General features: G+C 46.0%; 1 protein-coding gene across 2 annotated transcripts in view; it reads right to left on the bottom strand.

The window, feature by feature from the left end:
- Positions 1 to 27,081, bottom strand: part of LOC117011070 (aminopeptidase O (putative)) — a 386,126-nt gene that overhangs the window by 56,546 nt on the left and 302,499 nt on the right. The gene's annotated exons all lie outside the window — the stretch shown is intronic.

Here is a 27,081-nt window from a genome sequence, read left to right as displayed (position 1 = left end):
TCACAGCAGTAAGTAAAGCACTTGCAGTTCATAGAACTGAGAGAAGTACTCTTGTGTTGGTGAAACTGGAGGTTATATTCTCTTACAAATGTGCTTCAGTTGACATTTTGCTATATTTTTTTTCAAAATTTTCAATGTCACAAGAAAGCCCCCAAATACAAGAGGGTCTAATGTTGTTCTGGATCCTTTTCTTCTGAAATTCTGCTACAACGAAACCAGGAACAGGAAAGGATGCATTGTGTTTTTTTCTCTTTTGCCTATGAGTAGATTCTTTTTTTTCAAGATGAAATCAGTAATTTTTAGCTTTTTTTTTTTTTTCTAAATTAATAAAAAGGATTTAAAATGCAAATAGGATTTTGTGATTGGCTGTATATAGAGCATAACCTTACTAAGAATGCACAGACAATAAAGATATTATTTCTGCTTGCAAATTTATAGATACACATCTATGATCAAAAAACCTTTCTCATCAAGATAGCATCTCAAATATTTGTTTCCATAAAGTTTTGGTAACAAAGCACCCCTTAAAATCAAGCAGGAAAGAACCATAATAAAAAAGACTGACACCGTATAACTGAAGCAAATGAAAAGGGAATCTTGCCTTCCTACAAGTCCCTTCTAGCTTTGGTTTATCCCATGGCCCTCTTCAGTGTCATACAATTTTATTTAGGCACCAGAAGAGGTTACTAAATATTCAGGAGCACTGAGAACTCAGCTATGGTTTCTCTGTTGGATGGATGCCTGGCCCCTTTTTCCTACCCTACAGAGGTAGGAAAGAACTATCAAAGCTTTTTTCTCTTTTATTTCTTGCTATACTTTGTTCCAAAGGAAGTGGGTTCTGGAAACATTCACCATTGTAAATCATGGCTTAAATTTGATATTTGGTCATCTGTTTAACTGCTGCTCTGTTTTCAGACTTGCACCCAGTGCTGCATCATCAGGAGAACAGGAGGGTGCTGTATTGTCACTTGAAAGTATATGAAAATCATAATGGAGAGTTGTAATCTACAGTAAAATTACAGTAGTAACTTTTCAGGAAAATACTGGTATTGAAGAATCCTTTATGTCTCAAAATTAAAAGTGGCTACACATCCTATTTATTATGTTCCGTCTTTTCCCATTCTTTTATGATTATATCTTACACTAACTGATGAAATCTAAGCCTTTCATCCACCACAGATGCTCCATATTCCAGCAGGCCTTTGATCCAATATGATTGTCTTGAATGGCACTATAGGGTCAGAGCATTTTCACCAGAGCTTTTTGAGCTGCAGCATATTTCATAAGGGGGCCCTTTTATTAAGATTTCTTCTGTCACTGTAATGGAAAACATAGAATTGTGATCTGTCCCTTCCAGGATATTAAACAAAAATTATGCCATCATTATTGAATTAGTTACCTCAGTGCTTTCAGAGATTAACTTGTTGTCATTACATTTTTCTAAATGGCTTATTGCTTCTTCAATATGAATGGATTTTGAGTGGGCCTGAAGTAGAAAATTGATAAAGGAAAAAAAGTGTGTAATCTTTTAGACTAATTAAAAAACACATGACTCTAAGCTTCATACAATTAAACTTGATTTAAAATCTCTCCCATATCCTTATCAGGGTTTAAATTCCCTTGTTCATTTCCATGGGAGGAAAGCTCCATGCTTAGTAACAAGGAGGCATTGAGGAAGCTTTTTTCTGTAACTAGTTAATGTGAGCTGAAGAGAATGTGGAAACACTATACACAGAATTTACTGTGTATGCATAAATGCAAAGAGTTTAGGTCATGTAGTCTGGTCAGGTATTTACCTCATGATCTTCATATGTATCTTTAAAAATGTTGCTGAAAACAGGTGTTCACTAGGTCAGCAGAAACACAGCCGTGATACTGATCTTCCTTCACATACCCTCTGATAAAAATGGCATGTCTAGGCACATTCAAGCAGCTTGTCATAGCCTGGGAACAATGATGTACAGCACTCCATAGCATACAAAATTAGAAGCTTCATGTTGTTTGCAAGTGGCTGAAAGAAGACATTGCCTCTATAAAATGTACAACTTTGTATGCTGCTGTGTAGAATACACATTCAAGAAGTTTATGCCAAAGCACCTTTGTTAGGTTCTCTCTCATATCTGTACAGTACATGAGATCAAATGAGGAGAAAACTCCAGGAATAAAAGGACACCTGCAATCCTATTAAAGAGAATGCATTGCTTGCCCCATAGAATACTGACTCCAAGAAGTGTATAATGCCTTCAATAAATCATCTTTCTGAAGAATAAAATGCATCAAAATAGCTATTCTGGGAATTGCCATTAGTGGTTCTGGTGTAGCAGTGAAACACTGTAAATTTGGGCACAGATTAGTTTAATTCTTTGTGGAATCTGACAACATTATCATGTGAACATGCACTATGTCAACTGGCTTGACTTCTGACTTGTGAACAGAATTCAGTGGATGTTGCCTACTTGATCTGCGACGTCAGGATGTTGCTGCAGTGGCTGTATCTCTTTTATTATAATATAGAAATTTGTGGTTGTTTCTGGTCCCCAGCATTATGTTTTGAACCTTCATACTGCTTACATATGTTCAGTTACATTTTTCACTTGGATATTTACAGTAATTTCACGACTATAAGGCGTACCCTTTTGACTAAAATTTTCCCTGGAACCCGGAAGTGCGCCTTATAGTCCGGTGCGCCTTATCTGATGGACAAAGTTCAAAAAAATTGCCTACCCGGAAGTGCGAGCTGCGAGCCACGGGGGGAGCCAGCAGGGCCATGGCTGCCAGGTGGAGGTGGGGCGGAGCAGGGGCGGGCACGCCCCGGCCCCGTGCAGGCGGAGCCGCCCCTCCAGAGGCACGCCCGGGCCCCGTGCAGGCGGAGCCGCCCCTACACAGGCACGCCCCAGCCCCGTGCAGGTGGAGCCGTCCCTCCAGAGGCACACCCCGGCCCCGTGCTGGCGGGACGGCCCCTCTAGAAGCACCCCCCGGCCCCGTGCAGGTGAAGCCGCCCGTCCAGAGGCACCCCCCGGCCCCGTGGAGGCGGAGCCGTCCCTCCAGAGGCACGCCCGGGCCCTGTGCAGGCGGAGCCACCCCTCCAGAGGCACCCCCCGGCCCCGTGGAGGTGGAGCCGCCCCTCCAGAGGCACCCACCGGCCCCGTGGAGGCGGAGCCGCCCCTCCACAGGCACCCCCTGGCCCCGTGGAGGCGGTACGGCCCCTACAGAGGCATGCCCGGGCCTCGTGGAGGCAGAGCCGCCCCTCCACAGGCACCCTCCAGCCCCGTGGAGGCGGAGCCGCCCCTCCACAGGTACCCACCGGCCCCGTGGAGGCGGAGCCGCCCCTCCACAGGCACCCACCGGCCCCGTGCAGGCGGAGCCGTCCCTCCAGAGGCACACCCGGGCCCGTGCAGGCGGAGCCGCCCCTACACAGGCACGCCCCGGCCCCGTGCAGGCGGAGCCGCCCCTACACAGGCACGCCCCGGCCCCGTGCAGGCAGAGCCGCCCCTCCACAGGCACCCCCTGGCCCCGTGGAGGCGGCACGGCCCCTACAGAGGCACGCCCGGGACTCGTGGAGGCAGAGCCACCCCTCCACAGGCACCCTCCAGCCCCGTGGAGGCAGAGCCGCCCCTCCACAGGCACCCACCGGCCCCGTGGAGGCGGAGCCGCCCCTCCACAGGCACACCCCGGCCCCGTGCAGGCAGCACGGAGGGGCGGCGGCCATAGCCTGGCCCCGGAGAGGCAGCACGGAGGGGTGGCGGCCATAGCCCGGCCCCGGAGAGGCAGCACGGAGGGGTGGCGGCCATAGCCCGGCCCCGGAGAGGCAGCACGGAGGGGCGGCGGCCATAGCCCGGCCCCGGAGAGGCAGCACGGAGGGGTGGCGGCCATGCCCCGGCCCCGCCAGATGCAGGCGGGCCTGGGGCCCCGCGGCACCGCCCCTGCCAGGTACAGGCGGGCCCGGGGGCCAATGACTGTCGGGTTGAGGCGGGGCCTCGGCCAGCAACCGCGCGGAGGGAGCTGGGGGCGGAGCCTCGCTGCAAAAAAAAAGTGCGCCCTATAGTCCGGTGCGCCTTATCTGATCTACAAAGTTGCGAATTTTGCCAACTCCCGGCGCGTGCGCCTTATAGTCCGGTGCGCCTTATGGTCGTGAAATTACTGTACTTGCATTTGCCCAATTTTCCCCTTGTTTTCAAATAAGAAAACAGAGACGCTTGAGTTAGGTCTTCCAAACAGGTGTCAGGTAATGTAGAAATAACAAATGATAAAATGCAGGGCCACAGAAAATTTTCCTTTTTTTTTTGTGATGCAACCTAATCTGTTCAAGAAAAATGCACTTTCTGTCCAGATGAGTGACATCTAGGTATCCTCACAAGGAAAAAACATTGATATGAAGAAGAGCTAATTCATTACACAACCCAGTGAAAACAAAAATATTTTCAAAGGTGTGGGGGGGGGTTTGATTTTTTCCAAGTATTTGTCTACAGGAAGATAAGCTGAAGTTTAAAACTTGGGGCATTTAAATCTTTTGTCAGTATACATCCCGGACATCTGATATGGATTTTAGGACTGAAGCTATTCATTTGGTGAGAAATTTTTGTTCAGGGTAACGTGCCACATCAGGGTAACGTTGGACAATCAGATACCGCTAAATTCGGGTATACATCTGGGGTGCTGATAACTGTGTTTTGGAATAGTGGTTTTATTTTTAATTGCCTGGTTGAAAGACTTAAACCATTTGGTGCTTGGACACATTGGAATTCTTTAAGTAAATAGTTTAGTCTTGGCATCCTTTCACTGTAACTGCTGCAACTTATCCAGTTAATGTTGAAGGGATGGATGTTTCATCTCGAAGCACATTTAGAAGGACAAAATTTGATTTTATACACACTGTCTCTTACACTAAAAGCACAGATTTTCAAACACTTTATGAAAGTCCATAATTCATGCCCAGCCACAGGCAGGATTTGCAACTATTTCAGCCTAAGTTGGGAAAGCACCTTTTTCTTTGTTGGAGAAACCAGCATTTCTTAGACTGCCTTGAATTCAGGTTGGGTGCCTGACATCATGGACTGCATTCAAATAATGCTATCAGAATTTGGTCACAGAGAAAGAAAATTTACATTAAAACAGGTAGTACAGTCAGGGAATATAAGAATACTTCTATATGAATAACAATATATTACAATAAAAAGAGTTGAGCTTCAATCCTGCAAATCCTTACTAAGTTCTTAACTCTCAAAGGACTCCTAAGATGTGTAACTATTTGCAGGATTTCTTCCTTAGGACTTCCCTGTATCCTGTGAAGCTCCATGAAGGCCAAGTTTGGGATATTTAAAAGCCTTAAGGTGGCATATACGCACCTTGTTGAGGTATTGAAATATTTTTGAAAGTAGAAGATACTCATATGCCAGTGGAAATAATCTTAAAATAGGATGCAGCCCACCGGCAGGGCTAGCGAACGCGGCGCGGCGCGGCCGGCGAGCCCGGCGGCGGCGGCGGCAGCCCGCCGGCAGGGCTAGCGAACGCGGTGCGGCGCGGCCGGCGAGCCCGGCGGCGGCGGCAGCCCGCCGGCCAGGCGAGCGAACGCGGCAGCGGGGCGGTGCTGACGGGAGAGGGGGGCCAGCGAGCCCGGCGGCGGCGGCAGCACCACCCGGCCAGCCCCGCCGAGCCGTGGCGCTGAGCTGGGCCACCCGGCCCCGTCGGCAACCATGAGCGGGCCGAGCCTTCCTGGCCCCGCCCCGAGCCAGTAAAGCCCGCTATGCCGCGATCCTGTTACTAATTGGCCAATTTGTGAAAGCTGCGCACGGATTCTCGCGACGAACGAAAGTGCGGCTAATATTCGGGGTGCGGCTTATCTATTGACAAAGACAGCAACATTGTCGAGGCACCGGAAGTGCGGCTTTTAATCCGTGCGGCTTGTATTCGTGAAACTACTGTACTTCTTGGGAAATAAATGCTCATATCAGAGGCTTTGTTTCCTTGGTAGGCAAAAAAGGATGCTATATTTGCCAGCAGATGTGAAAGGCTGATAAACTGATATGAAATTTGCCGAAGTGCTACACTTCTATTTTTCATGATAAGGATAATTAAAACTGTATGACTGGCATGCTGAGAGGTGACTCAAATAATTGACTGGTTAATGTTAAGAAGGTGCAAATTCTCCAGAAAAGTCTTGTGCATACCAGCTGAAAATGCAACCCATGAAATAAATCCATCTGCCTACATTTGTTTTAACAGTAATACTGACCTTAGAGTAAGGTATTTCCGAAGGATTTTTAATGACCAGCTGGAGTTAATAGCCTCTGGCTGTACCTCAGGCTTTAAACTCTGCCTAGCAAGCCATTAATTCCTAGGAAATGCTCTGTTCCTTGGTTGTTACTGCCTAACAGCATGACAACCTAGACTGTAAATAGCTCTTAGCAGAGAAAATAATATTCTAAAATGCACATAGTACCTTCCTTCAGCAAAGACTCCAAACTATTTACAAGGTGAGGGTTCTGAAAAAGAAAGTAAGCAGAGATGATTATGTTCCTGGGAAAACAGTCTTTCACAATGGACAGTCTCTGAGAAATTAGACGCCCTTAGGGCTGTGTCATTGCCCACTGCTGGTGTTTCTGGCTGTAGGTTAGGAAAGCGTCAGCATTACCCTATTCTACTGCTGGTTACTGGCCAACACAGTCCAAGTTTTGTGGAAATTTACAAGTCTTCTGGGGAACTATGTCAAATGTTTGCAAATACCTGTCACCAGAGAACCAGAACAGCAAGAAAAAGTAAGTTGTTTTTGATTGTCTTGTTGTGTATGTACAATGTCTAAGACATCTAAGGCAACAGAGCCTTATCTGCAGCTAATGATCTGAAAAGGATGAGCCAGACAAAATAATTTTTGTTTGCTGTCATATCTTCAAAAACATCTGTAATGAAAATTAATAAGTATGACATTAGAAGTATGAAGAGTCAGATGCAGTGACTGACAAACCAGAGGAAACACCTGGCTGGTAGCCAGATTTTCTAGCTTATTCTGTAATACCAGCATGGTCAGAGTGGCACATTCAGGCCACCATTTCCCATTCAAGCACAAGCATTAGTGAGGTGCCAGGAATTTAGCGCTGATGCTGAGAAACTGTAAGGTTGTGTTTAACAGCATGCACATCAGCTGCCACAGTACTCTGCCTAGCCTTAAGCACAGGACCTAAGGGTTTGCCAGGCCATTAGAAAATCTGTGCAGAAGGCTTTGCTAGGTATGCAGCTACACTATATAGAAACACAGAGCTTCTCGAGCCTGAAATTTATTCCTAACAACCCACTCTTAAACCCACCTGTTTCAAATTTGGGCATGAGAGGAGACTAATACTACAGATTTGTAACAGTGCAAAATATAATATAATAAATACCTTTGGTCACATGTTGGTTAAGGAATTTTATCATGTGGATATGAATAAAAGCCAGAGATGAGCATAAAAGTACTAAAGAAATCAACCTCAAAGCTGAAGAAAAAAAACCAGTGATCTTCTGATAAAAAATATTTTGCAGCATTGATATTTTCAATAATTTTGTTATTATTGTAATTGGCCTACTATGAATTTTGTAGGTCAAACATGGTTACAAGTTCTCTGAACAAGCACAAATACATTTTATTATAATTCTAAATAGAGTGCTGCTGAAGCTATCAAAATGACAGTTTGAAACCTGTTTTTCATTTGTTGCAGACTTTCTGAAAAAATCTCTTGTGCTTTCTCCCTGTTGTTTCTTAATTAGGCTTTTTTTGTTCCATGACAAACAGGTATCACACCATTATCCAGCCACAAATCACACATCTTTTCAGTTCTCCTTCATGCACTAGCACAACTCAGAGCAGGACTAAATCATGTCAATTTTTGATTCCTCTAAGTGTACAGAGCAGCCATAACTGAACAGGGTGCCTGGAAAAATATAAATCGTCAGGATGTCAGCTGCAGCACAAGAGCAGCTCTGACAAAAGACGCACAAAGCCTTGCTTATGGAGTTTTTTGCCACTCTACTTACATCTTGAGAAAAATACCTAGATAGGGTCAAGCTCCCTATCTTTTTGTTCTTTTGGCCATCCGTTCCCATGAACAGCTTGGCTCTCACCCTGTGGCATACAGAAGGATTTTTGAGAGGTAGTAAGTAATGCCACAGCCCCCACATAGGTTTTGAATATTGAGGATGCTGGAACCAGTGAAAAGAGATATTGTCTCCCTAGCTAATTTAGTTGCAGTAATTTCACGACTATAAGGCGCACCCTTTTGACTGAAACCCGGAAGTGCACCTTATAATCCAGTGCGCCATATATATGGACAACATTCGGAAATTTGCCACCCCAGAAGTGTGTCTTATAATCTGATGCGCCTTATAGTCGTGAAATTACTGTACTTGTTTTACATGTTGCACTTCACTCTTAATGTATAGCCACATATGATCATGTTTCGAACATTTCACTGCTGTACGCCATATCACAGAATCATGGAATAAGAAGTCTTGGAAGGGGCCCACAAGAATCATCAAGTCCAACTCCTTACCCTGTGCAGCACCATCCCTGAGTCACACCATGTGCCTGAGAACAACTGTCCTAATGTTCTAGAACTCTCTCAGGCTTGGTACTGTGACCACTGCCCTGGGGAGCTGTTCCAGTGCACAACCACCCTCTGGGGGAAGAACTTTTCTCTAATGTCCAACCTAAACTTCCCTGACACAGCTTCAGGCCACTCCCTCAGGTCCTGTCACCACAGAGAAGAGATCAGTGCCTGTCCCTGCTCTTCCCCTCACAAGGAAGTTGTAACTGCAGTGAGGTCTGTCCTCAGTCTCCTCCAGGCTGAGCAGACACTGTGACCACGCATGTAGCTTTCTTCAAAAGCCCTTCACCATCCTTATGGCACGCCTCTGGGTGCTCTCTAACAGCTTCAAGTCTTTTCTATACCGTGGTATCCAAAACCAGTAAATACACTAAGAAATCACACTAAGAAATCATGCCTTTTAGCATTCTAGGTACTTGCCCAGTGTCACTTCAAGTTTCCTCTTCAATTACTAAAGTTACTGATGCTTTAATTTTTTTTCTTTACACCATGGCCTTTTAGTATTTAGTTAATCCTTGGAAAAGGCAAGGATTAATGACTTCCTAGAAACCACAAACCAACTAATGAAGATTCAGAGCAAGCAGGCCTCTTTAGTCGTATCATTTGAGTGTATTTTTTTTTTATTTATAATAATTATACTTGCTTTTAAAATCATATTTCTTAGTCCCTATTTCTACAATATTTTACAATACCAGTATCACTTTGCTCGTTTGCTAGATGGGGAAGAACTGCCAGTTGGAGGAAGGGAATTCTGCTTCGTATCATGTTTGATATCATATTATTTAATGACAAAAACTGTTTTGTGAGATCAAATATGAAAGAACCTCTAATGGTATTGTGGCTAACTGCCAGAGTTTAATTCTCATGAATTAAAGAAATATGTAAAGGTAAGGAAATAGATAGCAAAATCTCAGGTTTGAGCTAAAGCTCTTTATCAAACTCCACGGGACACCTCTGAGAGATAACACGGAAAACAAAGAGTGTGACATTGTGGGTACAAGAGAAACAGGGGGATGCAACTGTTTCCAATATTAATAAAATCTTTTATGGAGCAACAAACTCTCTGCCTTAAACTTAGGATTGCATGAACAGTCTTATGAGCTTTTGGGCTCCTACTTTGTGATTTTTAGTACACTAAGATTTACTTTATAGGTGACAATAAATTGGCATTGTGTTCAGATTTGGATTAATTCACAATTTTTAAAACACAATTTTTAAAACATCTTTATTTGTAGTTTACAGATACATACCCTCAGTCTTTTCTTCAACAGAATGCAATATTTATTTTTGCTATATTACAATATTTCATTTTGCATGGTGCATTTGCATGTATATCTTGCCTTTATATAGGTACTTGAAAAAATGTTTTCAAGCCAGGCTTTATGTGATCTGTACAAAGCTGTACAAAGCTCTTTTTAATAGTATGAATTATATTCATATAAGTGATTATCAGTTGTGAATAAGATTCAGTGTATTAGATTATAGATAATTTAAAGATGACCCACTATAAATATTCAGTTAGTGATGCAGTAAGTTAAGGGAACAAAAGAACACTGTATTAATGAGAGAATAATGGAAAAGAAATTGGTATTTCGTCAGAGATGTCACAAGGAAGGGATTAAATCTAAAGATAGACAAGGTTAAAGAAAGGTTAATACCAATAAAGGAAGAATGATTGCTAAAATCACTGAAAGGAGATTTAGGAAAGAGTGCATTCCACTGACTTGCAAATATGGGTATTGCAGGCAAAGGAGTGTGGATAACAAACTGTTTAAAGAAGGAGTGAAGGCAATGGAATACTAGAATTATACTTCCTTTGGGAGGTCAAAAAGCATGATATTGCAGTGTCCAACAGGCTAAATGAAGGAATGAGAAATACAAGGTTTTCAGTTAATGCATAGAGACTATGGGAGGAAAGTTAGCAATCCGTGAACTGCCGTTCTTATTTACTGTCATAGAGCTGTTTCAGTCACTTTATGACTAAAACTGGAATGATTCTACAGACTTCTCTCAACTATTTTGGTAGCTACTTTAGCAAGCTACTCAATAAGTGGAGATCTTTTCCATTTTGTAGGGATCCCAACTGAGGGATTCATTTTTTGTTGGTGAGGCAGTGGTCTGCAACACTAAAACCATGTAATTTGTAAAGGCATTAAAGGCTACAGTTGTAGACTGGCCTATGTTGTTGTGAATAAATGATCATATACAACATTCAGCAAACAGAAAAATGTAGACCATAAAGATGATTTTTTCAAACGGGTTAGCTAATGATGCCTGCATGAGATTGGTTTCAAACCAAAAGGTAGTATCTTCTTATTGTCTCTCCATCCAATCCTCTTTTCCTATGTTCTATGCCTTTTTTTTTTTAACAGTGAAGTCATCACTAAAAATACTATGGTGGAAATTCATGCATTGAGTAAATATGGGTAATTCCTTCACTTTCATCTGATGTATATCATTTTTGTTTACATGTTGGATTTGTTTGGTTTTCATGGCATATGTTGCAGGAGTAGTGTCAAGGGCAGAAAATGACATCCTCAAGGAGATCTCAAACAAGATTCCTTTTGAATTGCTCTTGAAATTAATCTATGCTGTCTCCCACCAAGAGCATTCTTATTTCGTGATGCAAGTGAGGTCATGTACTGATTTGCCTGGCCTGATCACTGAAGGAAATTAATGAGTAATTCTCTAGCAGCAACTACAGCCACTGAATTAGCCAGGCCTCCTGACATTTTCCAGCAAGTGAAGCTGAGCCGTCAAATGTTCCATCAGAACGTTCCTGGTCTGGTCAAGCAATTCCATCTGAAATGAGACCAGCCCAGAGCCATTGTGGCTACATATCCTCATTGCCAGCATTCAGCCATACCATCGCTGGGTGCTGGAGTCAACCCTCAAGGGCTGAAAAGCTGTGAAGTGTAGCAAACTCACATCATGCATGTCCCCAGATTCGGCCTGATGAAGTATGTCCATGTCTCCACTGATACTTTTTCTGGAGCAGTCTATGCCTCTGCCCACGCAGGAGAAAAAGGTGAGTATGTAATTAAACACCTGCTGCAAGCTTTTTCAGTGCTTGGGATCCCTAAAGAGATCAAAACTGACAATGGCCCAGCCTGTATTTCCAAGGCTTTCAATGAATTCCTGCAGAAATGGTGAGTTGAGCACAAACTATGGCATCCCTCACTCCTCCACTCAGGCTGTGGTTGAGCGAGCCCACCAACTGGGTCTTGGAACATAAACAGGAGGGCTGACACCACAGGGAGATCGTGGAAAGCCCTCTTCACCATCAAATTTTTAAAATTGCTCTTTTGACAACATGAGCCCCCCAGTGGTCAGGCACTTCTCCCCTCATGGCAATCATAGGATCCAAGAACCACCTGTGTTTATCCGGGATCCTGAAAGTGGACAGATTGAGGGACCATACAAATTGGCGATGTGGGGACATGGGTACTCATGCATATCCACATCCCTGGGACTGCAGTGGATCCCACAAAAGTAGGTGAAACTGTATGTGTGGAGGCTGATGGGCTGACTAAGAAAGATTCTCTCACTCTTCCCTGGAGGGAATGCCCTTAGGTGCTAACCTCCCTTATAATGGTTAGGAAAAATTACTCCCAGCATGCCTCCCTGCTTAAGGCAAATTGTTTGTACCCCATTGGTTCTTCCCCCTTTGCTCTGCCCCTGAGCCCTCATCAGATTCACCTGTTGCTCTACCCTGCTCCCTATCTATCCCATATAAACCCTGCTCCCTCAGTCCTTCTGAGTTCCATTGTCCCTGGTACCCTTTGTGGAAGAAGCTCAATAAACTTCTCCATGGAACACCATACAAGGCTCCCATCCTTCTCTCCAGCATCGCCCAAAGCAGACTCACAAAAGAGCTAAATCCCTTCACCTGGGACCATGGACATGCCTGTGTAGCCAGGACATCCTTTTCAGGACACTTCCACCAGTGCTCCACCGAGACAGCTGGTGCCTGAACAGGGACCTCTATCGAGGGGTTCCTGGGGGAGTGTATCCTGCAGTATTGGCTGCAGGACTCAAGTACCTTTTGGATTACCCAGCTCCCCAAGGTGAGCTCTTCATGTTTTAGTGAGGGCTATCTGAGGGGTGACCGGAACATTCTGGAGAACACCTCTGAAGACCGGTCGCTGGGCTCACGACCTCCCCAGCAGTGTTACGTTGACGCAGTGGGCTTTGGTTGGCCCAAAGAGAAAAAGTGAGTTTGAAAATATTGGGGTCCTTTCCTTTTTGTTTTTCTCTTTTACTGCTGGGTGTGGGATTGGAATTTTGAGAATGGGCAACCAGTTCAGTGGTCCTAGACTTAGCCGTTCTCAACAGTATATTACCAAGTTGTCAACACCCTTCCCATTGGGAATTTCAAGTTTTCGAAAGGGGAACTCCCTGACACCTCCTGATCTTCCCTCTCCCCCTGCCAGAGTGATCTCTCCCCCAACCTCCTACCACTGCCCACATACACAGTTTCATCCCCTGCTGCTGCTGCTTACAAAATGGCGTCAGCAATGTGGCCAGCCCCACCATTTTGCCTCCCTCATATCCCAGTTTTTATGCCCTACCATCAAAAAATGGCTGCCTTTCCACCTCTCCACCTTTTCCTGCGCTCTTCATTGCACCTGGCTCCTCTCCATCCCCTGTGTTGATGGGTGTAACTGCATCAGGACCCTCCTACTGGGAAACCCCATTGTGGACCTCATCCACTCCCCTTCCACGGCTGGCTCTTCCCTCGTAGACCAACTCCCTTCCGGTTCCCACAACACCAGAATGGGAAGCGGCCCTGACAGTGACTGCCAGCCACCACCTGGCATCTCCGGTCTGCCCAAAAAGGTCTTGCCCTGCAATCAAGTGCCCTCCATCCTCCTTGGAGAATGAGAGTAGTGACTCCTCGAACTCAGATTCTCACCCCCAGTCTGAGGATTGCTGGGCAAAGACCCAAAGGGAAGCCAGCCAGGAGGGAGATTGGGAATTGGCAAACAAAATCACTGCTTTCCCAGTTATTCATAAGAGTTGGGGAAAAGACAACATCTTATACATTATGGGAGACCCTCTCCTATGGGGAACTCAAAATCTATGTAAAGTGGCAAAGGAGCATGGTCGGAGCTCATACTATTTCAAAAACCTTCTGGAAGCTATCTTTTCTGCCCATATTTTAGTCCCCCACAGAATTTGCACTGTCTCCTTACCCCAGCAGAATGTATGCTATGGGACAGGCGTTGGAAAAAACATCTAATAACCCTATCCAATGCTTAATCAAAAGATGTCGACCAATGGGGTACAAACAATCTACATGGAACAGGGAGGCATGCTGGGAGTAACCTTTATTAACCATTATGAGGAGCGAGCGCCTAAGGGCATTCGCTCCAGGGCAGGGAGGCAGACTCTCGGTTGGGCCATCAGCCTCCACAACTCCGCTTTCTTTATTTATTAAAATGGCTTCTCTGACTGCCTTTTTGAGGCAATACATAAAACAGGAGAACATGAGTAACACAATGAGGATAACGACAAAAATCCATAGAACACTTTTAACCAAGAAAAGTCCCCACCCTTTAAATCCTCCTTGTCCAAGAAAATAATTGAAACAGTCAGTGATCTTTTCTTCCATCTTGATTTCTTGGACCTGTTTCTTCAGCAGCTGGATGCTTTTCGAGATTGATTCTCCATGCGATGATAAATTGAAACAACAGAGTCCCTCAAAGTCTTGGCAGCCCTGTCCACGGACTAAGAGTAGAAAGTCGAGAGCTGACTGGTTTTGTAAAGTGGCATGCCTGGTTGATTCCCAGTCTTGGAGGAGGTCACCATACGCCTCTCCCATCCTTCTCCCCAGCGTTGGCCAAAGTGGGGATTCACAAAGGAGCTGATCACTCCACCCAGAAGAGAGGATGTGCCTGTGTCTCCAGGATGGCCTTCTCAGGACGCTTCCTTGGAAGGTCATGGCACTCACCAAAGCTTTCCACCGCTTTCCACTGTGACACAGCATTTCCCTTTTTATCATCTTAAATTTTGGTAAAGCCTCTCAGGTTCTAAAATGTGTAAACACCTCTTTTAGTTAAGGAGAGTGTTTTATATAAAGTAGGAAGGAATATAGTCACACACATGAAACTGAAATGCTCACTGGAGTGTTTCATACTGTTAATAGCTGTCAGTAAGAGAACAGCTCAAGGCAAAGTCATTAACTTTCCATCCTGTAGCAAGTATTTCATGCTTCTTCTGCATATGTTACAGGAACTTTTTAGAATAGCAATAGGGAATATCATAGAAATTAATACGATCTCTGTTTGAATGTGCTGTGCTTGATTCTGTGGAACAAGCTTTGGAAATGCTCTCCAGTATTCAAGTGTTCAGCAGGACACAACAGCAGCAGGACATCATGAAAGATTTTTAAATTTTTATTGTCTCAGTGTCTTGTGAATGATTGATGTAATTCATCTATTCTTTGCATAGTGTGAATGCAGACAGGTATCGGGAAAGGATTTGTTTTCAGAATTATTTTCCACAAGAAAATTTATAAACTGTAGATAGAAACATAATCACCAACCTAAACACTTCAGTTTCTCTAATAACACTTTGGAAAGATACATAATAAGACAAATTATGAAAATCTTGACTGTGCCAAGATTAGCTAAGTGACTGTTCTATGGTACAATTTCCAAATTTAATCCTTGTGACCATGTTTTATACCAATCTGAGAAATAACAGGTCTGCCTTAATAGAAAGTAGGAGAATTCCTCAGGTCTGGTTTAAGGAACACTAAACAATTGGTTGATTCAGGGCCAATTTTTTTGATTCTGCAGATGTTCTCCAGCTACAGACTTGATAGTGTTTGAAGAAGAAACCACACATATTCACCTATCACTTGGGACACAGAACACAGAAAATTCTCCTGTCCTGCTCAGGAGCAAGTGAACACCCCCAGGATGTCAAATTAACAGGAACTATGTTCCAAATGAACAAAAAAAATGATGATACAAAATTATTCCAGTGTGAACCTAAAGACTATGTGGCATGCACTGCTCATGAAATCCATCAACAGGATTTGCAGACTGATGCCTCCAAGAAGCAACTACCCTTCTCCTTACTGAAGACAGTTTCTTTAATGGAAGAGCATAGAAAGCATAAGTAGCCATGAAATTGTAATGCAATTCCAATGGGAGATATGGGAGAAAATTAACACCTGGAACTTATGGAAATCAACATAACCAACTATTCTGCTAATACCTGCCTAAAATACAGTATTTTAGTGGGTAAATTTTCAAATATAGAATCGGCATCTAGAAATGCCACATCTGCCTACTCAGAAATCTCCTACTGTGGTTAGCAAACAGCAATACACTGAAATCTACTGTGGTCTTCTCTGGGGATCTCTTGAATATGATTTATGCTTTGCTTGACACTGCAGTGCTCAAGCAGTTCCCATCGATCTGTATAGGACAGCAATATGGCTGCAGTATCTAGCTTAGTTCTTTGTTACCTTGTACCAAGCATTTTGAGCCAGTCACAGATCCATATGAAGGTATATACTGTGTTCACTTCAGCTAAGGGGTCTGAGGGCATTTTGCTTGGTACTCATCTGTTGCTCAGAGCAGTCTTCAGCTAATCACTATGATGTACATAAAATATATTATGTATGTAGTGGTCATGTGCATTGATAATTATATTTACCATCCACCTTTGTGTGGCTCACCTGCAGTTCATCCCAGCACCTCCCCCAGCATTTATTCTAACATTGCAAACTTCTGAAAAGCTTCAAACAGCTGTGATTTTTCCTTTCTTACTTCCCCCGCTACCCCCACCCCCTTCCTTTTTCCACTCAAACTTGTCAAATACATATTTCTTTCTCTTCCCCTAACAAGGGACTTTTTTTCCAAATTAATACCGGCCAGAAGATCAAATGTTGATATTTTGCCCTGAACCAAAGTACAGTATCTGCTGTGTCCCATCAAAGTGCAAAGCTTAATGAGGGGCTTTGGCAACATACCTTGGGGAAGAGGAGATTGCTAGGGCTCTCAGAGTCCAGCCAGTAATTCTCTGGTATTTAGAATATCCTTTCCAAAATATTTAGAGTTTGAAGTAATGGAATTCTTATCCATAGCAGTACTGTTCCAAATATTATTTGTAAGTGTCAGAGATTTACTATTATTAATTCTCTAAGGCAGATGTATTAGCTCTATATGTAGTAGTATCTGTTATTAAAGACCAAGGCTAAAGAAATAGTCCCCATAACATTTTTTAACCTCAAATGTTTTGTATTTATTAAATGTGGGAGTGACAAACTCCATACAGTCTGAAGTAATATAACATTTGTATTGGCATTCACTTGATTTGTACTATCCATTTCATTATTCATATCATTGCCACTTATTTTTTGACTGTTTAAAATGAGGGTCCTTCGAAGGTAGCATTACCAGGTGTTCTTTCCATCTACTGAAGCTTATTCATATTAGTCAATTACTTTCATCTGTGTTTTTTATTTGGTCCTATTTTTTATCTTTTTTTTTCTATTATACTCCTGCCCATGGCTTCCTTAAATGTTCTAGTTTGGGTTTTTTTTTTAATTCCTGGGTTTATTTTTTACAGCTTCTACTATATTATCATGATTTTTAATCATATGTTCAAGTGTGCATGAAAACTTTTTGTGCAGTTGGCTTGTTGAGCCAACAAAATTGTAGCAACAAAATTGTCTAAGTTGATGGTGTAAATATCAAGTTGATTAACAAAGGCAGCTTTTTGCTACTCAGACTGTGAGATAGAAATACACTTTGGACAACTCTAGAATATGTTGAATCAGAAACATGAGAAATGATGTTATCAAACATCTTCCACTCAAGCTTCTTCCAGGGTACTAGAAGCGTAAAAAGTGACATGAATGAAATAACTAATAATGCTGACACTTAAGAAAGTGTTAACACAATTGATAGTAGAAAAGAAATACCAATTCTTTAATGTTTCACTTGACAAAAAAGAGGAGTAGAATGATTAAAAGAGTTGCATGAGTTATGGACTGGACTCACTGTGTGAATATGGGCATTAAATACAAAGCTCCAAGTTGTGGTCTGCAAATGTGTTGGATTACAGGTAACATTCCTGTCTTGATAAGTTGCCTGATGACCAGTTGCTGTTTCCCAAGATAGAACTTTGAAACTTTTACAAACAAGCCTTTAATTCATCAGGTTTTTCTGACTTGATAGGATGAAATTTTAAAAAGTACAGTAATTTCACAACCATAAGGCGCACCGGACTATAAGGCGCACCCACCGGGAGTTGGCAAAATTCGCAACTTTGTAGATCAGATAAGGCGCACCGGACTATAGGGCGCACTTTTTTTTTGCAGCGAGGCTCCGCCCCCAGCTCCCTCCGCGCGGTTGCTGGCCGAGGCCCCGCCTCAACCCGGCAGTCATTGGCCCCCGGGCCCGCCTGTACCTGGCAGGGGCGGTGCCGCGGGGCCCCAGGCCCGCCTGCATCTGGCGGGGCCGGGGCATGGCCGCCGCCCCTCTGTGCTGCCTCTCCGGGGCCGGGCTATGGCCGCCGCCCCTCCGTGCTGCCTCTCCGGGGCCGGGCTATGGCCGCCGCCCCTCCGCGCTGCCTCTCCGGGGCCGGGCTATGGCCGCCGCCCCTCCGTGCTGCCTGCACGGGGCCGGTGGGTGCCTGTGGAGGGGCGGCTCTGCCTCCACGAGGCCCGGGCGTGCCTCTGTAGGGGCCGTGCCGCCTCCACGGGGCCGGTGGGTGCCTGTGGAGGGGCGGCTCCGCCTCCACGGGGCTGGAGGGTGCCTGTGGAGGGGCGGCTCCGCCTCCACGGGGCCAGGGGGTGCCTGTGGAGGGGCGGCTCCGCCTCCACGGGGCCGGTGGGTGCCTGTGGAGGGGCGGCTCCACCTCCACGGGGCCGGGGGGTGCTTGTGGAGGGGCCGTCCCGCTTGCACGGGGCCGGGGGGTGCCTCTAGAGGGGCCGTCCCGCTTGTATGGGGCCGGGGGGTGCCTCTGGACGGGCCGTCCCGCTTGCACGGGGCCGGGGCGTGCCTCTGGAGGGACGGCTCCGCCTCCACGGGGCCGGGGGGTGCCTGTGGAGGGGCGGCTCCACCTCCACGGGGCCGGGGGGTGCCTGTGGAGGGGCGGCTCTGCCTCCACGAGGCCGGTGGGTGCTTCTAGAGGGGCCATCCCGCCTGCACGGGGCCGGGGTGTGCCTCTGGAGGGACGGCTCCGCCTGCACGGGGCTGGGGCGTGCCTGTGTAGGGGCGGCTCCGCCTCCACAGGGCCGGGGCGTGCCTCTGTAGGGGCGGCTCCGCCTCCACAGGGCCGGGGCGTGCCCGCCCCTGCTCCGCCCCACCTCCACCTGGCAGCCATGGCCCTGTCGGCTCCCCCCGTGGCTCGCAGCTTGCACTTCCGGGTAGGCAATTTTTTTGAACTTTGTAGATCAGATAAGGCGCACCGGACTATAAGGCGCACTTCCGGGTTCCAGGGAAAATTTTAGTCAAAAGGGTGCGCCTTATAGTCGTGAAATTACTGTAATTTAAGTAATGCATGGGGATTTCACTATATGGGTAGGTAGAATTTGCTTTTGTACTGACAGAGATGCCTCTTTTTGTAGAAAATTGAAAGCAGTGGTGACCAGAAAAGAGGTAAGCTCTAGGAAAAAAAAAAAAAGAATGCAAGAATGCAAGAATATGAAAGCTGAATGGGAGTAATGAGTTTGAACATCAGCTGGTCTTGTAAAATTGTGAAAAGAAAAACAACTTTAACTTCAGCAGCTGTGGTAGTCATATTTTCAAGCAGACTTTAAATCTTGAATACAAGTCTAATACAAACTGGCCTATAATTCAGACTAATGATGTCATTGCAATTCAATGTAAAATCCATCTGAAAGGCAACAATTCAACCTAGGTTCGAGAGAGAGTTTTTGGCCATAGTGACTTCGCTCTTTCAGATAATTGGTGTTGTTTTTCCATAGGTAGGAATGCAATGAGTGCCTTACTAATTTCTTAAAGGAGAAAATAAGGACAAGGTGGTGTAAGAATACATATTTGGAGGAAGATGCTAGGAAACAGAAAATTCTGTGTGCTGATGGTTTCTCAGAAAGATGGCTGGCAATATAATAGCAACTTCTTACCAGCTCTATTTTGCAAATAGTGAACATGGAGGTAAAATCAGGCAGAAGTGAAAGAGCTACCAGGGTGAAAAGGAGAAGGAGCTGAGTAGATGAGTTGAAGAGGAAGAATGAGAGGAAGAGAATTAAGGAAGACTCACAGTCCTTACTGTGTGGGCTGAGGAGTGATGAGCAAAAATGCACTAAATAGTCAGGTTGTGTAGCATGCATATCTTCAGTAGGACTGCTTTGAGGACCAGTGTCAGATCTTGGTAGTTTTACTACTAATGCTTTATAACAAACTGAGGGACAGTAAGGTCTACCCTGTCTATATTTTTCATTTTGGCACCAACACAAATTTCAGTAAATCAAGTATTTATTTCCAATCCTAAGTTTATTCAAAACAAAATTTCTTATTTACTCCCTGTCTCTACTCATACTGATAGCATTTTATCCACTGGAATACAAGGACCTGCTATTTTCAGAAAACTGAAATGAAGCAAAAGTTTAACATGTTTTGCACTTAGTTTTACTTAGTTTAGAAGTGGTAAAGCCGAAGGCTTTTATTAATTCATGGTCAGAGTCCAGGACTCCGGCTGTGGGCAGGCACCTTGGCCAGGCTACGGCCGGCATTCAGTGCATGGTGGCTGAGAAGGCATGACCCACACTGGGGCCGCCGTGTCCCGGTAATTTTGGCTTCCCTGTGAGCCGCTCCTGAGCTGTACGCTCAGGGTCAGACTGGCTTTGCCCATATCGCCGGCTCACCCAGTGAGTTTTCCATGCGCAGGAACCAGTTTTGCCAGGGACCCCCGCGAGTGCACTGGCCCTGAAGACCCACAAGGCTTCTGTCTGTTCCAGCTCTGGCTCTGGGTGTCCCGTGTTTGAGTCGGGAAGCCAACAGTGTGCCGCTGGGACAGGCTGAATCACAGATCCAGATTCAACCACAGAATATCCCGAGTTGGAAGGGACTCACAAGGACCATGGAATTCGAACTCCTGGCTTTGCGCAGGACATCCGCAAGAGTCACACCATGTTGTGCCTGAGAGCCCCGTCCAAACTCCTCTGTAAGTCAGACAGGCTCGGTACTGGGAGGCCTGTTCCAGAGCCAGACACCCTCCGCTGAGGTGCAGCACTTCCTCCGGCTCCCAGCCTGACCCTGACAGACGCTCCCCGCAGCAGCCCGGGCTCTGTCCCGGCCCGGCGCTGTCCGGCCCAGCTCTGTCCCAGCCCGGCGCTGTCCCGGCTCAGCACCCCGTGCCGGCCCGGCTCTGTCCCGGGCCGCTCACGAAGCCCCGCCCCGCCCCCCCGCGCAGGCGCGGCCTGGGCGGCGAGGGCGGCGCGCGCGAAAATTCTAAGGGAGCGGCGCGGCGGGCGCGGGTAAGCGGCGGGGGCGGGACGGAGCGGGAGCGGGGACCTCCGCGGGGACCTGCCCGGTGCTGCAAGGGAGCGGCGGCTTCTCGCCCGTGCCGCCCCCGCTGGCCGGGCCGCGGCGGTCGCGGGCCGGGGGCTGTCGTGGCGGGAAGGGGGTGCGCCAGTGTGGAGCCTCTGCCGGGCTCCGGGGCCGGCCCTCCCTGGGGCCTGATTTCAGGGCGGCACAGGCAGGGGCCGAGGCGGTGGGGCCGGGCCTGCGCGGTGCCCTGAGGGTGCCTCACTCCTGTGGGCACTGTGTCCGTGCCAGGTGCCCCGTCCGGCCTGGCCTGCGGCACTTCACGGATCAGGCATCCCCAGTTTCTCTGGGCAGTTCAGTGCCTCTGGCTGAGAAGTTTCTTCCTAATATCTAGCCTAAGCTTGCACTGTGTAAGGCCATTCCCCCTTGTCCTCTCGCTACATGCCCCTGCAAAAAAGTCCATGCCCAGCCTATACAGTATTCCCTGTATTGGTACTGTCTGGTACTGGAAATATCTGCAAAGAGAGACATCAACATCTGTGCTGTCTGTGTCCCCCTCCTTCCAGGGAGGAAACAGAGTGGCAAAAGGTCATTTTGTGATATATGTGCAAGATCAGTGCAGCAATATTACTTGGGTACCTTCCTAAAAGGTTGGTAGAGGGAGTGGAATTTGTTTCTGATTCAGCAGACTTTGCCAACTTCTGCACTGTGCAATCTGACACAGACATGGAGGAACACATGGAGGAACTCTGGTAGAGTAGGCTTTTAAAGACTACTGTCAGAAAATATAGCTGGCCTTTAATTTAAACTAAAGATTAGGGAAGACAAATATCCTGTAAGTGCTGGGAGAGTTTGACATTTTAAGTTTTGGGTTGGTTCACAAATGTAGGTAATTAAATTTCCACTCCTCTCAAAATTTTTCCAAATGGCCATTTTTCATGTGGGAGAATAACTAAAATAGGATAATGCTCTCTCTCTCAGAGTGAAGAATACTTTAGGTAAAAGTACTGTGATGTAACAAGCTAGTGACGGGCTTTTGAAAACTAGGAGAATCCCCAGAATCTGGGATTTTTTTCTGATATGTAATTAGAGGATCTGAAGCTGTCCCCCATCTCTTTTGTGAAAAGAAAGCTTTATTATCTGCACCCAATAAATTAACTGAGTTTATGTTCTGAGGTACATTAATTGCTCAGTCCATTATTTGGGTTTATGCTCATCTCCCCTTCTTTGCTCAGGATTGAAAAGTTGTGTCGTAAGAACTGATCACCGTACGGTATTTGAAGCGGGGTGGAGACATTGCTGAAGGCTGCCAAATCCATGGAAAATGTTGGATTTCGGCGTTGCTGGAGGGCCCCGGGGCCGTTGGCGCGGGTGCTCACTGTTGCCACCTCCTGGGCGGCGGCGGCACTGCGGGGCTGGGCCCCTCCGCAGCAATCTCTCCAGGGAATGTGGCACTGGGAAAACCCGAGTCGGGAACAGATCCCCGAAGGTTATCTTCTCGCTTACAAGCAGGGACCAAATTTTGGTAATAACTTCTGAGCTTTTTAATTTAGTTTCCTCAGGAAGTGAGATATGTATGATTCTACCTCTTCACATCTGGCTACTAAGGATTGAACGTGATAATTTTAGAAAAGTTTGAAAGCAGGATGAAGGTTTTATGATGATTCTATTCCTACATATATTCTAAAATTTGAAGGGAGGGCCAAAGAGAAAGGCTGATATTCCCCATATTGTTGGACAATAGTCCTCCAGGTCTGGATTACCTCCCATACAAAATAAAGCAGAGAAAGTTGGGAGTGTTCAGCTTGAAGAAGAGAAAGTTGTGCAGAGAACTCATAGCAGCCTTTCCAGTATCTGCAGGGGGCCTACAGGGAAGCTGAAGAGGGACTTTTCATCAGGAACTGTAGTGATAAGACTAGAGGCAAAGGATTCAAACTGAGAGGGGAGCTTCAGGATGTGTGTTGGGAAGAAATTCTTTCCTGTGATGACGGTGAGACACTGGAACAGAATGTCTAGGGAGGTTCTGGATGCTTCATCCCTGGCAGTGTTCAAGGCCAGGTTGTGTAAGTTCTTGAGCAACCTGGTCTAGTAAAGTTGAAAGTTCTCCTTTATTATCAACTGACCACATTCATAAGAAGCTCCCTTCCCATAAAATAAGAGAAAAATACAGTTTCAATTTCATGTCAGGGCGAAATTGCAAGATTTTCATGAACGGATGTGACAGAGGCATTATTGACAAGTCAGAGGATCCTCTGTAGTGCATTAAAAAGTAATGTTCATAAAATACACTGGAATAATTGACTGAAAATTCCTCAAATTATTGTCTCATCAATTTGAATGTCAATTCCTATCTTCTGTCTAAATGCCCACATATCTAGTTGTTGCTGTGGTATGAGTTTGACTGAATGAATGACTGAAAGTCTTTGCTCTAGATGTTTCTGAGGAAACATCTTTTCTGTTTTGCAAACAATGAATAGCCTGATTTAATACCTGTGAATAGCATGAAACCTTGTCAATGGACTCCAGGGACAAGTATCTGTGGGAGTGTGTTAAGATAATGTACAACAAAAAGATGTAAATGTTGATGTGAGTGTCATGAAGTTATTTTTATTCTTCTGAAGAATACATTTTTCTTTTTTTGTCAGGTGTACTTAGTGCCATAAGTACATCTTTATTCTGAAGATTTTATTCTGTGGCTCTTTCTGAGTGTCAGTAGTCAGAGAGGGAAGAAGGGGGGAAAGTATGAGATTTTTTATGCCAGAGAAGTGCATTCTTTCATTTGCAGGCTTGCTTTCACTGTGGACTCTGTGAATACTTTTCACAGATTTTTTGGCTTACACTTAATAAAATGCCACTTGAGTTCATATAAAGGTAAGTATGTGTAATGTAAACTGAAAAGAAATACAGTAATTTCACGATTACAAGCCGCACTGACTATAAGCCGCATCTGCGGGTGTTGGCAGCATTTCGTTCTTTGTCCATACATAAGCCGCACCTAATTATAAGCCGCTCTGTCGTTTACAGCGAGGACCCACATGCAACAAAGTTGCCAAATAGTAACAGAATTGTGGGATCGCGGGGTTTACTGGCTCAGCTTGGGACCGGGCGGGCTCGACCCACTCGGGGCTGCCGATGGGGCCACGTGGCCCAGCTCGGCGCTGCTGCTCGGCAGGGCCACTCGGGGCTGGCTGCTGCTGCCGGTGGGCTCGCTTGCCCCGGCCTGGCGCTGCCCCGCAGTGGCAGGCAGGGACGGAGCCCGCCGGCACCTGTGACGGTGGCGGCAGGAGGGGACAGAGCCTGCTGGCACCCACGGCAGCAGGCGGGAAGTAGCCCCCCCGCTCCTGCAGCGGCAGGCGGGGAAGGAGTGCTCCCGCGGCAGCAGGCAGGGAAGGAGTCCCCCCAGCTCCCGCGGTGGTGGCGGCAGGCGGGGGCGGGAGACCCTGCCTCCCTCCCGGGCTGCGGGGCCAGCAGGAGGGAACCTCCCGCCTGCCCCTCGAGCCGCGGGGAAGGCAGCACGGAGCCCCCTGCCTCTCCCCCGAGCTGCGCTTCCTGAAGGAGGGAGCCCCCCGCCTCCTTCCCCCCCCCTCCCCCAACCCTGTGCTGCCAACACGGAGCCCGCCTCCACCTGCCGCACAACAAAGTAACCAATTTGTAACAATCGCGCAATCCCGGGTTTTATTGGCAGGTGCACCCTGACCGGCACTTCGGGGCTGGAAATTTCCGAACTTTTTTCATATATTAGCCGTTCCTGAGTGTAAACCGCGTTTCCAGGGTGGGAGCAAAATTTTAGTCCAAATGGTGCGACTTATAATCGTGAAATTACTGTACTTTCCTATGATTCTTGTGTGGTCATTTTCTTTTTGGTGGAATATTGACTGTTATTGCATAAATTGTCATGGCATGCTTGAGGAGCTTAAGGTGAATAATAGATTATCTTTGAGGAAATCCTTGGAAAACAGTGTTTTCTAATAGACTAGAGTGTATGAGATTTGTGTATTTTATCTCTTTTTGTCATTTGTTTTGTCAGTGACTTCGAACAAATTGTTTTCTATTTGTTCCTAGGCTTCCTTATGCTTACATAGAAATGCTTTAACTCAGTAGAATTCAGGGATATCAGTGAAAGTTATGTACTTCATTATTAAATAAATATTAGAGGTTCTTAAAAAAATTCCAAGAATAAGAATTACAACTCGACTGTATGAGTAGCTCTGGATATCAGTAACATAGTCAATATTTTACCCTATGTTCAAATACTTGAGGTAAAGAGTTTGGAACATGTGTCTTCTTTTCATATACCTGTGTAATCCAGGGGGAAAGCTTGAATTTAGCAGTTGCATAGCTGTTAAAGAAGCATTGTTAGAAATAAGAAGCCGCTCTTAGTGTTTATTTATTATTTAGTTGAAGAAAGGTAAGTAGTCATTCTTCTCTACATGTAAATAGGTTGTGTCCCTGTTGCTTTCCCTCTCAACCCCCACCTTAGCTGGAGGAAGATTAAGCTCTGTCAGGAACCTTTTTAGGCTTTCCCCTTGCCTCCTTGTAATTTTAGTACCTACAGGTGGAAGTAAATACTGTTCCTTGATACAGTACTAAAAAGGAGTGCACATTTTCTTGTGATATTGCAGGTGATATTGCAGGACTCCTCTGATGAGAGGATTAATGTTCTAACTTGCTGTGTACAGTTTAATGTATGTGCTTCTACTGATGCTTGAGGGAATTACTGTATAATTTATCTGTTAATTGCAGGACTTAAATTTCTAAAAAAGAAAGTACCAAGGATTGATGTATATGCAACATCCCTGTCACTGATTGCTCATAATATGTAACTGACACTAAATGCTGTTTGTTCCATGGTGGAACTTTGAATTAGTCTTTACGTAGGATTTTTTTCCCCAGAGGACCTGGATTTTTAGGAAATAAATTTCTCTATATTCCACTCAAGTCAAACATGGTTGAGTGGAATGCAAGCTGATAGAAGAGGAGGTTCTGTGATGAGGGAAATTTGAGTGGTTTGGTTTATGTTCAGACCAGAATGGAACAGAATGAACAATTTTGTTGGGACAAAAATAATCTAGTCCAAGTTCCTGACCAATTCACCGCTGAACAAATGTTAACTTTGGTATTAAGTGCATTGTTCAAATGCCTCTTTTTAAAGTACAGTAATTTCACGATTATAAACTACACCATTTTGACTAAAATTTTCCTCCTACCCTGGAAATGCGGCTTACACTCAGGAGCGACTAATATATGAAAAAAGTTCTGAAATTTCCCAACCGGGAAGTGTAAGCCGAGGTGCCAAGCTGAGCACCTGCCAGTAAAACCTGGGATTGTGCGATTGTTACAAATTGGTTACTCTGTTGCGCGGCGGGTGGGGGCGGGCTCCATGGCAGCAGTGCAGGGGGGAGGTGGGGAGCTCCCTCCTGCCGGCCCTGCAACCCGAGGGGGGCTTGGGGGGCTCCGCCCCCCCCCCCCCCCCCCCCCCCCCCTCCAGCACAGCGGGAGACTCCATGCCCGCCTGCCACTGCAGGGCAGCACCGGGCCGGGGCAAGTGAGCCCGCCAGCAGCAACAGCCGGCCCCGAGCGGCCCCACCAAGCGGCAGCGCTGAACTGGGCCACGTGGCCCCGTCGGCAACCCCGAGTGGGCCGAGCCTGCCCGGTCCTGAGCTGAGCCAGTAAACCCCACGATCCCGCGATTCTGTTACTAATTGGCAACTTTGTTGCACGCGGGTCCTTGCTGCGAATGACAGAGCGGCTTATAATTGGGTGTGGCTTGTGTATGGACAAAGAACGAAATGTTGCCAACACCTGGAGATGCAGCTTATAATCAGTGCGGCTTGTAGTCGTGAAATTACTGTACTTGACAGGCATGGAGCAAAGCACACATCTGTAGGAAACCTCTTCCAGTGTTTGACCACTTTCCTAAAGAGTGGTAAAGAAGGATTTCCCAGTGTCCAATCTGAACATCCCTGGATGAAGCTTTGGACCATTTGCTCATATCCTGTTACTGGATTCCAGGAAATCCTAGGAACAGATCA

Source organism: Catharus ustulatus, chromosome Z (assembly GCF_009819885.2).
Source record: "Catharus ustulatus isolate bCatUst1 chromosome Z, bCatUst1.pri.v2, whole genome shotgun sequence".
Taxonomy (NCBI): Eukaryota; Metazoa; Chordata; class Aves; order Passeriformes; family Turdidae; genus Catharus; species Catharus ustulatus.
Note: the sequence above shows the minus strand (reverse complement) of the source record. Positions and strands in the feature narration are given on the sequence as shown.